The sequence below is a fragment of the Gavia stellata genome, chromosome 9 (genome assembly GCF_030936135.1).
Source record: "Gavia stellata isolate bGavSte3 chromosome 9, bGavSte3.hap2, whole genome shotgun sequence".
Classification (NCBI taxonomy): domain Eukaryota; kingdom Metazoa; phylum Chordata; class Aves; order Gaviiformes; family Gaviidae; genus Gavia; species Gavia stellata.
In genome coordinates, this window is record NC_082602.1 from 38,134,160 (window position 1) to 38,146,585 (window position 12,426).

The 12,426-nt window shown below is 41.3% G+C and overlaps 1 protein-coding gene across 1 annotated transcript in view; it reads right to left on the reverse strand.

The window, feature by feature from the left end:
- Positions 1 to 12,426, reverse strand: part of C9H10orf90 (chromosome 9 C10orf90 homolog) — a 67,916-nt gene that overhangs the window by 17,114 nt on the left and 38,376 nt on the right. The window lies entirely within an intron of this gene.

Sequence of the window (12,426 nt, forward strand, 5' to 3'; positions counted from 1 at the left end):
CAAGGGGTTTGGGAATCAGGGTTTTAACCTCTCTGTAGTGGAGTGGCTGCCTGAGAAGCATCCCCCATCTCCAGCATTTCTAGTGCCCCGACGTACCTCTGTGCAAAGCTGCAGCAGGAACCAGCAGCAAAAAAGGTCCGATTTGTACAAGATACACTTTCCCCTGAGATTGTTTTCATGAGAAGGATGTTGCAAGCAGCTACAACTGCAGGACCCTGCCGTATCAAAAGCGGCAGAGCTAGTGGGGTAAGCTCTGTGCGACACAGACCTTGAAAGACGATTCAAGCTGACCACCACGACTGCCAGCAAAACCCTAGAAAATGGAGTGTATGGGCACAGAAACACACAGAAGTGTCCATTTTCCAAGGTGCATTTTAGGCGGAGTTTTGGAGGGAGAAGAAACAGAGCAGAAAAAAATAAATCAGGAAATGAAATCCAAAGAATAAGGGATGACACAGAAAGGGCATCAAGATCAGCGAGGGGGGGGCGAAAGAAGGTGCAGATGGGAACTATTCTCTGTCCCTATAAACCACTCGGTAGTGGTCCCTGGTAGGCAGGCACCCACATGGCCAGGCACACAACATTACTCTGCTCTCCTCTTTTAATAATGTGCATAAATCGTCTATTGGCAGTGCTGGTGACAGGCTGACTCGAGACCTAAAGATTTGTGTAGATGGAAATGACCAATAGCTATTAAAAAGTCGGTGAAAGAAGGTGACTGAGAGATTTGGGAGGTACAAGGGGAAAAAAAACCCACCTGCTTTCAGACCTAACCATAAAACCAGACCAGCCAGGCAGGGATTGCCTCATTCTCTGTTGTGGACATAACACATTTAATAAACTACTGGTGCTTTATGACAAACACTTTTTTAAAAGCAGCCACATAATTCTTTTCTCTGCTAACTCATCCTCAGCAGCTGCCCCTCTCCAAACGCTTCTCTCCAGTGTCTTGGTTGAGGACAGAGGGAAGATTAGAAGTGTTTTTCTTCTTTGATCCAATCCACAAAGAAGGATGAAATGCTACATAACGTTAGACACTTCCTTATCTCATAGTCATTAAGTAAAATTAGATCCTGCAGTGCGGTGCGGGAAGTTTTCAATTCACTTTCCCAATCCTTAATCCACTTGCAATAGATGAGAAATATTCTTTGCCATAAAATTATGGTCTCCTACACTTTTTAGTGATCTGAACGGCTGATGTTTCTTTTCGATCACCCTGTATTTGTGGGGAAATCAGAGACTTTAAAGGACAGCACCTAGTGTTTTTCCCTTACCATGCAGATCAGAAAGCTTTTAACACGTTTCTTTCTGGAAACTCAACTGACCATACAGGCAGAAGGAGTCAACTTCTCAGGGGATCCTCTAGTGACGGATCCCTGAAGATAAGCGTAGACAAAAAAATGAATTTCTAATTAAACTCATTGAGATAAACCCTGTCCTGAGCCATTTCACAGCCATACAGAAAATCTGGTCAAAGGAATGAAGTGCACACAGAGCTCCCAAATTCTAGGCTAGCATCCAAGCTCTCCCTCTTCTCTCTGGTATAAAGTATTTTTCTCCTTGCTTTTCACACATTGCAAATATTTGCCTTATCTTTTGTCAAAAATTAGCTCTCTTCTCAGATGAAAATAGTTTTGATGCAAATACTCTCAACAAACTGGATTGACTCAGTTCTGTGCATACACTCAGTTGGAGCTCATGCATTTACAGTGATCTGTTCCTTCATTCCCTGACCGATCCCATACCTGCAGTTACATACTGTGTTTCTACAAATGTTTTATGACATATAGAGAGGAAAAACATTGGGACAGATTAATGGGGTCATGGGCATCAAAGAGTGTTTGTGGGAAGAGGTAGAAGCAGGCAGCGCGGTAGGAGAAGATGAAGAAAGCAGCAGGTAGCATTAAGTAACTGCAGAGCAGCAGAGAAGGAAGTCTTTTCACAAAGGCAGCCAAGATACTAGATGGATGGGGGGGGGGGGGGGGGGGGCGGGAAAGAGGGCAGCTAAGCCACAGAAAGAACTTGAATGGAAAACAGATTATCTCTTTAAATCATCTTTTAAATTAAAATAGTTTACTGGCCAGTAGAAAGCAGAGAGGAGAAGAAAAGAGAGTGGAAAGGAGAAAAGAGTTTCTGCTCATCCAAGGCAGCAGCATCACAGTAGGAGATAATTTGCCTTCATATCAAGAAACGGTCTGTGCAACAAATGTGTGTGTTGTGAAGCCAGCCAGCTTCTTCACTGAGGTTGTCAGACAGCTCAAACCACTGTTGTGTCCCCAGGAGAGGTTATTTGCTACGGCTGGGCATTGGTATCCGAAACCGAATCATCAGGGTGGTGAAAATGGGCTGCAAGGGAGCAGAATAAAACAGCGGAGACCAGAGCGAGCGAAGGAGTTGTCCATAAGTCACGTCTCTCCTCTCTAACATCTTAGAATATGGATCTGAACAAAAGAAAGAAGCGTTGCCTGGACTATTCACACTCCATTTACTCCTAACTACCAAACTAGCTATTTGTGGATATTGGCTTCCAAGTGTAAGTACAGTAACCTTCAAGAATTGAGAACTAAGCCCCAGGAATTTTCTTACATACAGTGCAAATGGAGACAGCCTTCCCTTCTGCACTGCACTCCTTCCCTGCTAAAAGCAATGCCACCACTGGCATTCTGCCCATAAGGTCTGGGGATTCCCACAAAGATGTGGATTGGAGAGAAAGGGAAGAAAGGCATGAACAAAACTAGGGATGGGGTCTCAAATTAAAAAAAAAAAGCTGATGGCTGCTTCTTAGCATTTTATGACAACAAAAAGATGACTAAGAAAGAATTAGAAAAAGCAAGATTCCTTAGGAAATTCAGGTATAAAAACACTGCATCCTTCTTCATGAAAAGTGTCTTCCTTAGACCTTGTACTAATATTATAACTAAATCTTAATCCTTATTATAATCACAGTATGGTGGGGATTTTTTTTTTTTTTTGGTAGTTAATTAAGGTAATAAGAAAAGGTGCGCCTTGTTCTCGTCTAACATCGCAAGCAATCAGCATAATAACGGAGCCAATTTGGTAAATTCTTTCCTCTAACTCCCTCTTGAATTAACCGTTCAATTCAAAAGGTACACCCAGATGCAGTCAATCCCCAGGAAAACACAGCAAAGCAAAACAGAGATGGTCTCCAAAGATCAACTCCCTCATCCTCAAAGCAGCTGTCAGTTACCTTCACTAACGAATGTAGATGCAAATGATATTTAGAAAAAAAGAAAAAGGCAAAGGTACTTAAAGGTAAGATCACAGAGTTTGACTCTGTACACTCTGGATCCGTTTTTAATATACTGTGTGGGGAATTAGGACTGTTACTCTCATTAAGACTATCTGGAATTGTATATCTAAATCCCCATGCACCAAACTTGAAATATATACGCCCCTCTGAGAATAGCTAGAATTGCAACTGGATGACTAGCAATATATGTTTTTTCTATTATCCCAGCCAAAGAAAGACTTTAAAACTAATGAACAAAGACACGCAAGTGTAATGCTTTGGGAGATACAGGAGAACAAAACTCCAAGAAACAGAAAGCAGAATGACTCCGTTAATAAAATTCAGCAAGTATAGATCCTAGTTGTACAAGATCAGCTGCTTATAGGAGAAAAAGGAACAAAATCGTAATTACATTCAGAGAAAAGTCATTTTTGCCCTATGCAAGAAAGAAGAAGACAACAGTTCAATTTTTAAATATGGCTTAGTGAAAACCATATGATATTGGAGGAGTTAAAAATATTCTGCAAAACCAAGGGTAGGTTTTCAAAAGCTCTTTTTTTAAAGAATCCTTGATCTCTGAGTAAAATGAGTATATTGTTTTACTGTAAAGTATCTTTTTACGTTTTCCTCCCTCTCCCTTCAGGGGGTTTTGCTAACAGGAAGTGACCCTGCATTACAGCAGGTTAAACTTGCTTTTCCTTGAAACATGGACAATTCAGGCAAACATACCCTTTTCCATTGTTACGACTTTTTTTCTTTTCATTTTACAGCAGGATAATGCAGCTTTTCATACTTTCGTGTAACACTCTTCCTAGCTTTTCAGGGTGGATTTTTGACGATTCATGACAAAGTGCTTCTTTGAAACTGGCCAAAGCTCATTTCAACAGACGCCGCGCTACAAATCCTGCACGACCACCAAGCAAGCCTGACAAGAGGCGGCCGGGGAAGGAGACACACAGCGTTGATTCACTGTGTGTCATTAATGAGATCAGACATCACCACTCTAGGTAGGCTTTACATTACAGACCACTTGCCGGTGTTCTTTTTTTTAATTTAATAAAAGCCCCATGCCCTGGGATGCTGAGCTCCCCCAGACCTCCGTGATGGGAGCTGACGCTGCCAATACCCCAAGCAGAGAGGAGCAGCAATTAACATGCCTTAAACGTAAGAAACTTCTACCTTCTTCAAGATTTAGACCTAGGCATATGTAGGCATGGGTTGTATGGAGCCCACACGTGCCTCAAGCAGGCAAGCAGTGATCTGTAATCCAAACCAAGGCTCCAGCCGCCTGATGACAAAGACTGATGACTCCATTCCTATCATGAATCAAGTATTGCCCCTGCTAAGCCATATGATCTTAGATAGAAGTAAACAGACCGCATCATCTCAACAGCCTGCTAACGCAGAAAAATGGAAACATTGAGAGCAATGACAATATTATTAGTTATTTCAGTGTTTGTCCAGGGATGGAAGATAGGATGGATAATTTATTGTTCAGATCACTGCCGAGGAAAAGACATCACTTTTAATCAGTCAACAAGCTGCAGTCAGCAAGGAGTGCTACAAAATTCAGACATTTTTACTGCTGACCAGCAGTGAGACCTATGTCCCTAAGTGTCTTTTGATGTTTGTCAAATGACTTGTTTGCAAGAGTCAGTGTCAGATGCTGTTCAGCATTAGCACCCGTGGAAACTATCCGAATTGCAAAAAATCCTGACAGTAATGTAGCTCTGCCCATGCTCCCTAATCAAAATGTAATGCTTAACGAGGTCTTGGATTTACCTTTCAATAAAAACCTGGGGCTGGATCCTGAGAAACAGGACTGGGCCACGTCCTCAGCTCCATTCCCAGAATTGTAAAGACCCAAAGTCGAGGCAACTTTGCAAGCTGGAACCGAGAGAATCAGCCAGACTGTTACTTCTGATGAACATGTCATTGTACCTGTACTAATGCTTCTTCAAACAGCCCTGCCTGGTGAGGATCAGGCTTAATTATCTCAGCTATATCAATAAAACCTCAAGCTAAAAGTCTACATCAAAAAATTACCTCTAACAAAAAGGGTTGGGTTTTTTCCTAGTTAGCTCTTTTGTTTTTTTTTTTTTTTTTAATGACATTGGCAGCTCAGAAGGAAGATGCTTTCTTTTTGCAAAAGCTAATATTTGACTGTAGAAAGTTGTAATCATTTAAAAGAGAAAGGTTATCAAGTGTACCTAAGAGCTAGTAGGCTTCAAACCTATAATCAGTCCAAAGTAGGAAAAGCCTCTTGATGTCAAGAAACAGCTTGTTTACAGAAGGCTTTTGGCAAAATTAAAGTGTAGTCCAACACTTGCCTTCAGAGCAAACGATCCCATAATGCAGCTAATCAACAGCACCTAACAATAAGTCCCTCTGTGGTGACTGCCAAATTATTTTCTCAAAACACTTTGCAAATAATTAATCAATTGCCTCTCTTGGTGTTAAATAAGGGAATGACACTTATTTCAGGGAGCTAATGGGCAGCAACGTGCTGCTCAGGACAGGATGTGACGCACCGACTCCGACTGCGCATGGAGAGGTTTGGTGGAACAAGGGTGTAATTTGCAATGACTGCACCAGCAGAAAGGAAACGTTCGTGCCTGGCACCTGCAGGAGATCATCTTACACTCTGAATCATGAGAGTGTATTATTGCTGCAGAATATTTTAGTGGTCAGGAAATAATCCACCCACACGGTTTGGTTCGACTGCTTGCACCAGTGAGTTCCCAATACCCAGCTGGTCAAGAATAACGTTTGTATATTTTGCTAATATTTTTCCCCTTTGCTTCCTATGTGCTGGGACAGGATAAAAGGAAAAATATTCCCCTTTCATTAAACCTTTCATAATTTGGAGGTTGGTCAAGCACCTGGTAATTATTTTCTCATTGAAGCTAATCAGTCTTAGATTTTAGACTCATGCCTCGAATCATCATTTTTTTTCTTGTCATGCCTTTTTGGCCATGCTTTGCCAAAGCCGCGTCTTTAAAAACCCCAACGCTCCCAGGCAACTGGTCCTTAGACTGAGAGGATCTCTGTTCATATTGTTAAGGACCATGGAAGTGGTTATTGAAAATACTTTGAAATTTGCTGCTGTACTTTTGAGACTTTCTCTGTAACATCCACGTAACAAAACCTCAGAGTTAGACATCCATGTTTGCATTTCAAGGATGTCATGCTGGAAGCTATCAGGCGCTATTGTAGTGACTCAAGGAGTAACCTGATGCAGTGTGACCTTAAAAAAAAAAAAATTCAGAATGATTCAGAACATTTGAATGGTGATTTGCAGGGTAAGAAATGTATCGACCACTTGGTATTCTCATCATGTCAAAGACACCTAGTTGTTCAGCTCTTTCTGATAATTTACCACAGCCAGACTGAGCCAAGTACTCCTTTCACAGACTGCAGAAGAGTTGCTCCCAGTTTAAACCAAGTGTGAATAAGGGGAAAATGAGGCCCTTTACTCCAGTGGCATAATGCAGTCACTGAATCCACATAGCCCATCTCTTTCTCTTAATCATTATTTTAACGATTCTAGCATTCAGTCCTCCACTGCTTGCCCTGAGTGCTAACGAGTGACTTGCCCCCTCCAGAGTCTTTCACTTCAAATTCTCTCACATTTTTACCAACTCTGACAGCTCAAGATAGAAATGTCTACCCTGAACAAGATGGAAAACCGTGGAAAAAATCAAACCCTTAGCTTTCACATGCCAAAACAAGGAAAGTTGAACTTTAATTTGGATCTTCAGCAGAGAGTAAGATCATCTTTGGGAAAAAAATTCTGATTTATCAGTTTCACTCACAGAAATGCTGACCATAACAGCATTAACAGGGCAGACATCCTCTGTCTTCTAGGGAAACAATGGCCTTTCTATCGAACAGGTTTGTTGCTAGGCCCCATAGTATAAAACTGAGCCTTTAATCTGCCGAAGGCGTGCTTCCTGAAGGTGGGGAGCTCCTCCAACTCCAGTCAAAGCATTTTATGGTCATGCCCTTAAACAAGTGAAAACAAACAAACAAACAAAAATCTGAACCAAAAAAAATAATAATCCAACCACCGCCCCAAATATCCATGGCTTTTTGTTGCCTAAAGACTCAGAGAAATTGTTAAAGAACAATTAGCTCCATAGGAAAATATGAGTGCTTTAATCACAGCCAGGGTCTCTGTGACATCACAGTGCCACTGAATCACCAGTGCCATCATTGAAAACCAGCCTAGGGGCAGCTTTGGCGTACACAGCCTTGAGCATCATGTCTCCCTCTCGCTTACATCCATTGCCTGTGACCTTCACCGGTAGCTATGCATCCATCTGACAGGACAGAAGGCCACATCGCTCTTCCGAGTCCCTTAGTTTTTCTAAATAAGTAGAGTAAGAAAGAATACCCCTCCACACTGATCCCTTGCTTCTCCTCTTACACCCGATAAGCGTCATCACCCCTTCCTTTGTCACACCTGATGATGGGAAAACTGGCAGCAGGCATTTGAAACAAGGAGCAAAGCTCAAGAGCTTGGTACTCCATAAACGTAAAAGGACCCACCAGAGAAGAGGAGGCATCCCCTTCCTTCTAAAAAAGCTCCAAGATAAGGAGACGCAACTCCTATTGCCCATCACACAGGTTGGGGTCTGTCTCAAAGGCTGGCAGCATCTTCCAGAGTCACTCGTAACTGAGGACTGCCAATTCCTCATCGAGTTCTCAACATCTGCAAGGACTGAGCCCTCAATTTCTCCGCATCGCATACAGTACATGAAGGTCACACTGCAGTGACACAGACCCAATGACACAAAACGTCTAGACTAAGGAAAATTGACAACCTCCTCCATTTAAAATTTATACCAGATGAAGTGAAACATCAAAGGAGCTCCTTTTAACGGGCTTTTTGGCATGTGGTCCTTTGTTCTTAACAAGTTGGCACCAGCTGCTATGTCCATAATGCCAAGTCAGTAACGTCCCCGGCCAGACTCTTGGCTGATGTAAATCAGTGTCGCTCCTCTGAAGGCAGATATTTCTATTGGTTGACATCAGCTGAAGATTTGGCTCCTCATGCTTAGCAGGTGCAAGCTAAAGTAAAATCTTCTGTGCCATATTTCACATTTCTCCTGTCTTCACCATCACTACTGCTGTACATATTCTCAGGCTGGAGAGTTAATTAGCATCAGCTGTAGCTACTCAAGTTTCTGTACAATAAATTCCATATTGTAAGGAACAGTTTTTGTCTAATTATATCTTGTTCGTGTATATATATATATTTCCACACACACATACTAATCTTGTACTCTGGGTTATTGCATGGTGAGTTTACCATGAACAGAAGATGAGGTGAGAACACCAGATAGGCCACATTCATTCATCGCAATATTTCAAATACTATTTAGTAATTGAAAGTAAATACTACTAATAGTCTTCAGTCTTAAGATTGCCTACATTAGCCCATCCTGATTACCATGCGTATATATTAGTTTAAAGGTGACCTACAAATATTTTCTTGATATACAAATGTCTCAAATACCAGGGGCTTTTCAATGTGTATTTAAAATGAAAACATTCTTTTGATTTGCAGGTAGCAGCATATCGAAATCCCACAGCACCAGCTGTTCTGATTTTACTCCAATACAAGTATATATAGACATATACTCCAATATATATATGTAGAGAGAGAGACATGCACAAAGAAAAGTAAAATAGCTCTTGAAACAAATTAAAGTCTAGTTATTTAGCCCTTAGTAAACATGCTGCTGGCTTCAGCACTTGTTAATAAAACTCTTGCTTAAGAAGGAAACAGAAGCCTATAATCACCTGGGGCCATTCAACACCCCAAAAGCCCAGATCAGTTTTCCCCATCCACTCTCTTGGGTTGCTTTAATTAAGTAAATTTTGCTTTCAAGTCACCTGCCGTTCTCTTTGGGAAAAGGTATAAGCAACCACAATACCAGCTCTCTGATCTGTCTTGTTCACTGATTTAAATGTGTTCTTCCCCTTCTTGAGTGGTTCATTCCTGAATTCTGCAGGAGAAGGGACGCTGGCAGCGCAGCCCCCCCAGACACCCCCCCGTCCCCAAGCTGGCTCCCAGCGCCCGCCCTTGCTGCTGCCCGCGTTCACGCCCGCAGTCACATCCATCACCATCGCGTCATATTCACCTTCCATTGCTGACTCGCGCATACCTCATAATCTTGATTTCCCTACTTGTGGGTAGTTTACATACGAGTACGATTCATGAGATGCCCTTTTATCACCTTCCCCCATCCTCCTTGTGCATCTTCCACATCTTCTGTATCTCAACGTAGGGCCGCGGGAGTCAGCACAGCACCTACCATCCAAACCAGATTTACATTTCTCTCCACCTCAGCTGTTCTTCCTGAATAACTCTGCACAGCAGTTTCGGGCATGACAACAAAAGTAAAACAGAAATGTAGATGATATAAAAGTTGAGGTGTTAGCAGAAACTATTTCAGTTTATAGCATAGCTGACGTTTGTGAAGGTGCTTGGGCATCAAGACATTTACGATTATCTAAGCTTAAACATAAATTTAGATGTTGGCATTTATAATCTTTCATGGTAAAGTGATGATCTTGTTTAATCAAGAGGTCAAAATGAATTTAAAGTTGGCCCATTTTCTTCTCTTTGCCCCTTTTTAATAATTCAGCATAAAGCCCAGTAGGTAATATATTGTAAAAGATGGATGGAAAACTAGATATTCATGTGGCATATATTCTTCGTGAAAGGTAGGTGAGAAATTAAGATTAAAAATGCTCCTGTCTTCAGCAGAAACAAGACTAATCTTTTCATTTTTAACTTACCTTGTATTTATGAGACATCAGCTACAGACAGTAAAGGAAATTGCAGCATTCGCTTAAAAGCAGCGTTAGCAAGTTCTGACAGCTTGTTAAAAGCCATGACCGAAGGCAGGGTGATGCACATCGATCACCTGCGACAAGGACCTCATGGAGCTTGGCCCTGGCTTACCCTTGGTCGTGTCTCCGAGATGGGTCGTGTGGCTCTTGGTGAGCCATTTCACATTAACGGGTACACGTTCCTTAAGCTGCCCAAGCAATTTAAATGCTGGCCACTCATTAAAAATAAACACGATTATGTCCTACGTCTCTATGTCCTCCTGCAGTTCAAGTCTGACTTCACTTGTAACATGGATTTTCCAGCACTTACAGTCCAATTTCTTGCCAGATAATGGAAGTAAAGTACCCAAAGCAACGGACTCAGTAGAAGATACAGTCCATAGCGGTGAAATCACAAGATCATATTCCATCCTTGGGATGCTATAGCATGCAATATGGCTTTGAACGCTAACTGAGTCTGAGAGATTTGGATTTCTAAGTATAATTACCATCCGTGAGCATAGCCCAAGATTTACGTTTCATTAATGTGCCTAAAATATCCTTTTCATATGTGGCACATTGTGGAAATATATACCTCTGGAGATTATCTGGACCAACCTCCTGCTGAAAGCGGGGCCTTAGATTAGGTTATTCAGGTCCATGTAAAGCCAAGTCTTGAATACTTGGATTTGAACATGAAATAGTATAAGTAATACTATAAGTAGAGTCATCATTACTTTAGTGAAGCCACATGAAAAATTAGAAAAAAGACACTCCAAAGAGGCCATGACTCAACCGGCCCTATAGGAAACAGAAAACCTGGCCCCAGTACCTGTAAAGCAGAGAAGTATTTGGGTGCTCATTCCACTTCAGATCCTAATAAGGCAGCCTACACATCCTGGAAACTACATTTACAGATTTCATACAGAAACGTCTAGCCTTGAAAGTAATTTTTCTTCCTTTTTTTTTTTTTTTTTGCCATGGTGATGTTATTACCACTTGTATTTCTGCTGGCAGGAAGGTATTGCCTACAGCTGCAAACTAATATAAACTCAAACTTTCTGGGTCATCAGAAATGTGATGGACAAAGCGCTCTCCTCAGTTCCTTCATCTGTAAGAGAACTATGTTAAAGTATTAACACAGTGTCAAAAATTGTTCGCTGCCCTTCTTTGCGAGTTCTTCCTTCTTTTTAAACATTTCATTTCACAAACATTTCATTGCATAAACATATAGCAGACCAAAGCTTAACATGAATGGATTTGAGCTAGTAAACATTGGAGGAAAAAATATCTAAAAGAATTGGGAATCTGTAATGGTATAAAGGACTTTGCTGATGGGATAGTTATTTTGCTGTGCTCATAAAGCAGCATCTTGCAATACAGGTCTTGTAATTTTGAGCTGTATACACAGAAGTGCCACAGCAAAAAGCAGGAAGGCAACTGTGTCCCATTGTGACTTTCTTCAGAGATTTCAAACTAGTCCAGGTAAAAACCACATAACAGGCTGTAGGACTGTACCAGATTTGCACCAGAATGGAGAACTGGACCTAAGAGATGACTTCTCTCCCTCGCTTCACCCATTTTTGGAACTAAAGGGAACTTTCTCATTTTCTCCCAGGTTAAAGTCATACCAATTGCCTTTCATTTTAATGAGCAGTGCGGATGTCTCATGCATTTAACTAGGTTTCTTATGATTTGTCACATTTAACGGCTGACGGCTAGGCAAGAGCTCATTACTTTGGGGGTCCTGGTGAGAAAGACTGTTGTTTTGAAGCATTATTCTGGCTGTTTGTACAAATTTCACACAGGAAAGTTGTAGTAGGCTGATAAACACCTTCTTATATATTACAAAGGGTCTGATCAAGAGAAATATATCTCTTTACATTCTATATTATTGCTTACACAAAAGGTGGAAGCAGTTAAAAAGGTAACACTTCCAATGTTTATTTACACCTGTATTCTTGTGTACACAAATGGTGGAAATCATTTTTCAAAAACCAGTCTTTCTCAGCCGGTTACCTCACTTATTTCCTCTTTTTAGTAAAACTGTGGAACCATGAGCAGTGTCCTATTTCACTTACTAATTACTTCAGTAAAAGTGATTCTTTCATGACCACCATTGTATTACCAAGCCTAGGGAAGGCTCAATGGTATTCTAATCCTTGTTTCTGTGCTTTATCACAGAGACATCTTGGATGGTGTTGAACAAAGCCTTGAATGCATAGTACTTCCTATGGAAACTTCAGGAGGACATTGTTATTTGAAATTAGGACAGTATGCAATGAAGCCCAAAGCTGAAACGCTTAATTTGCTGGTGTCAGTCAGCGGAAGGT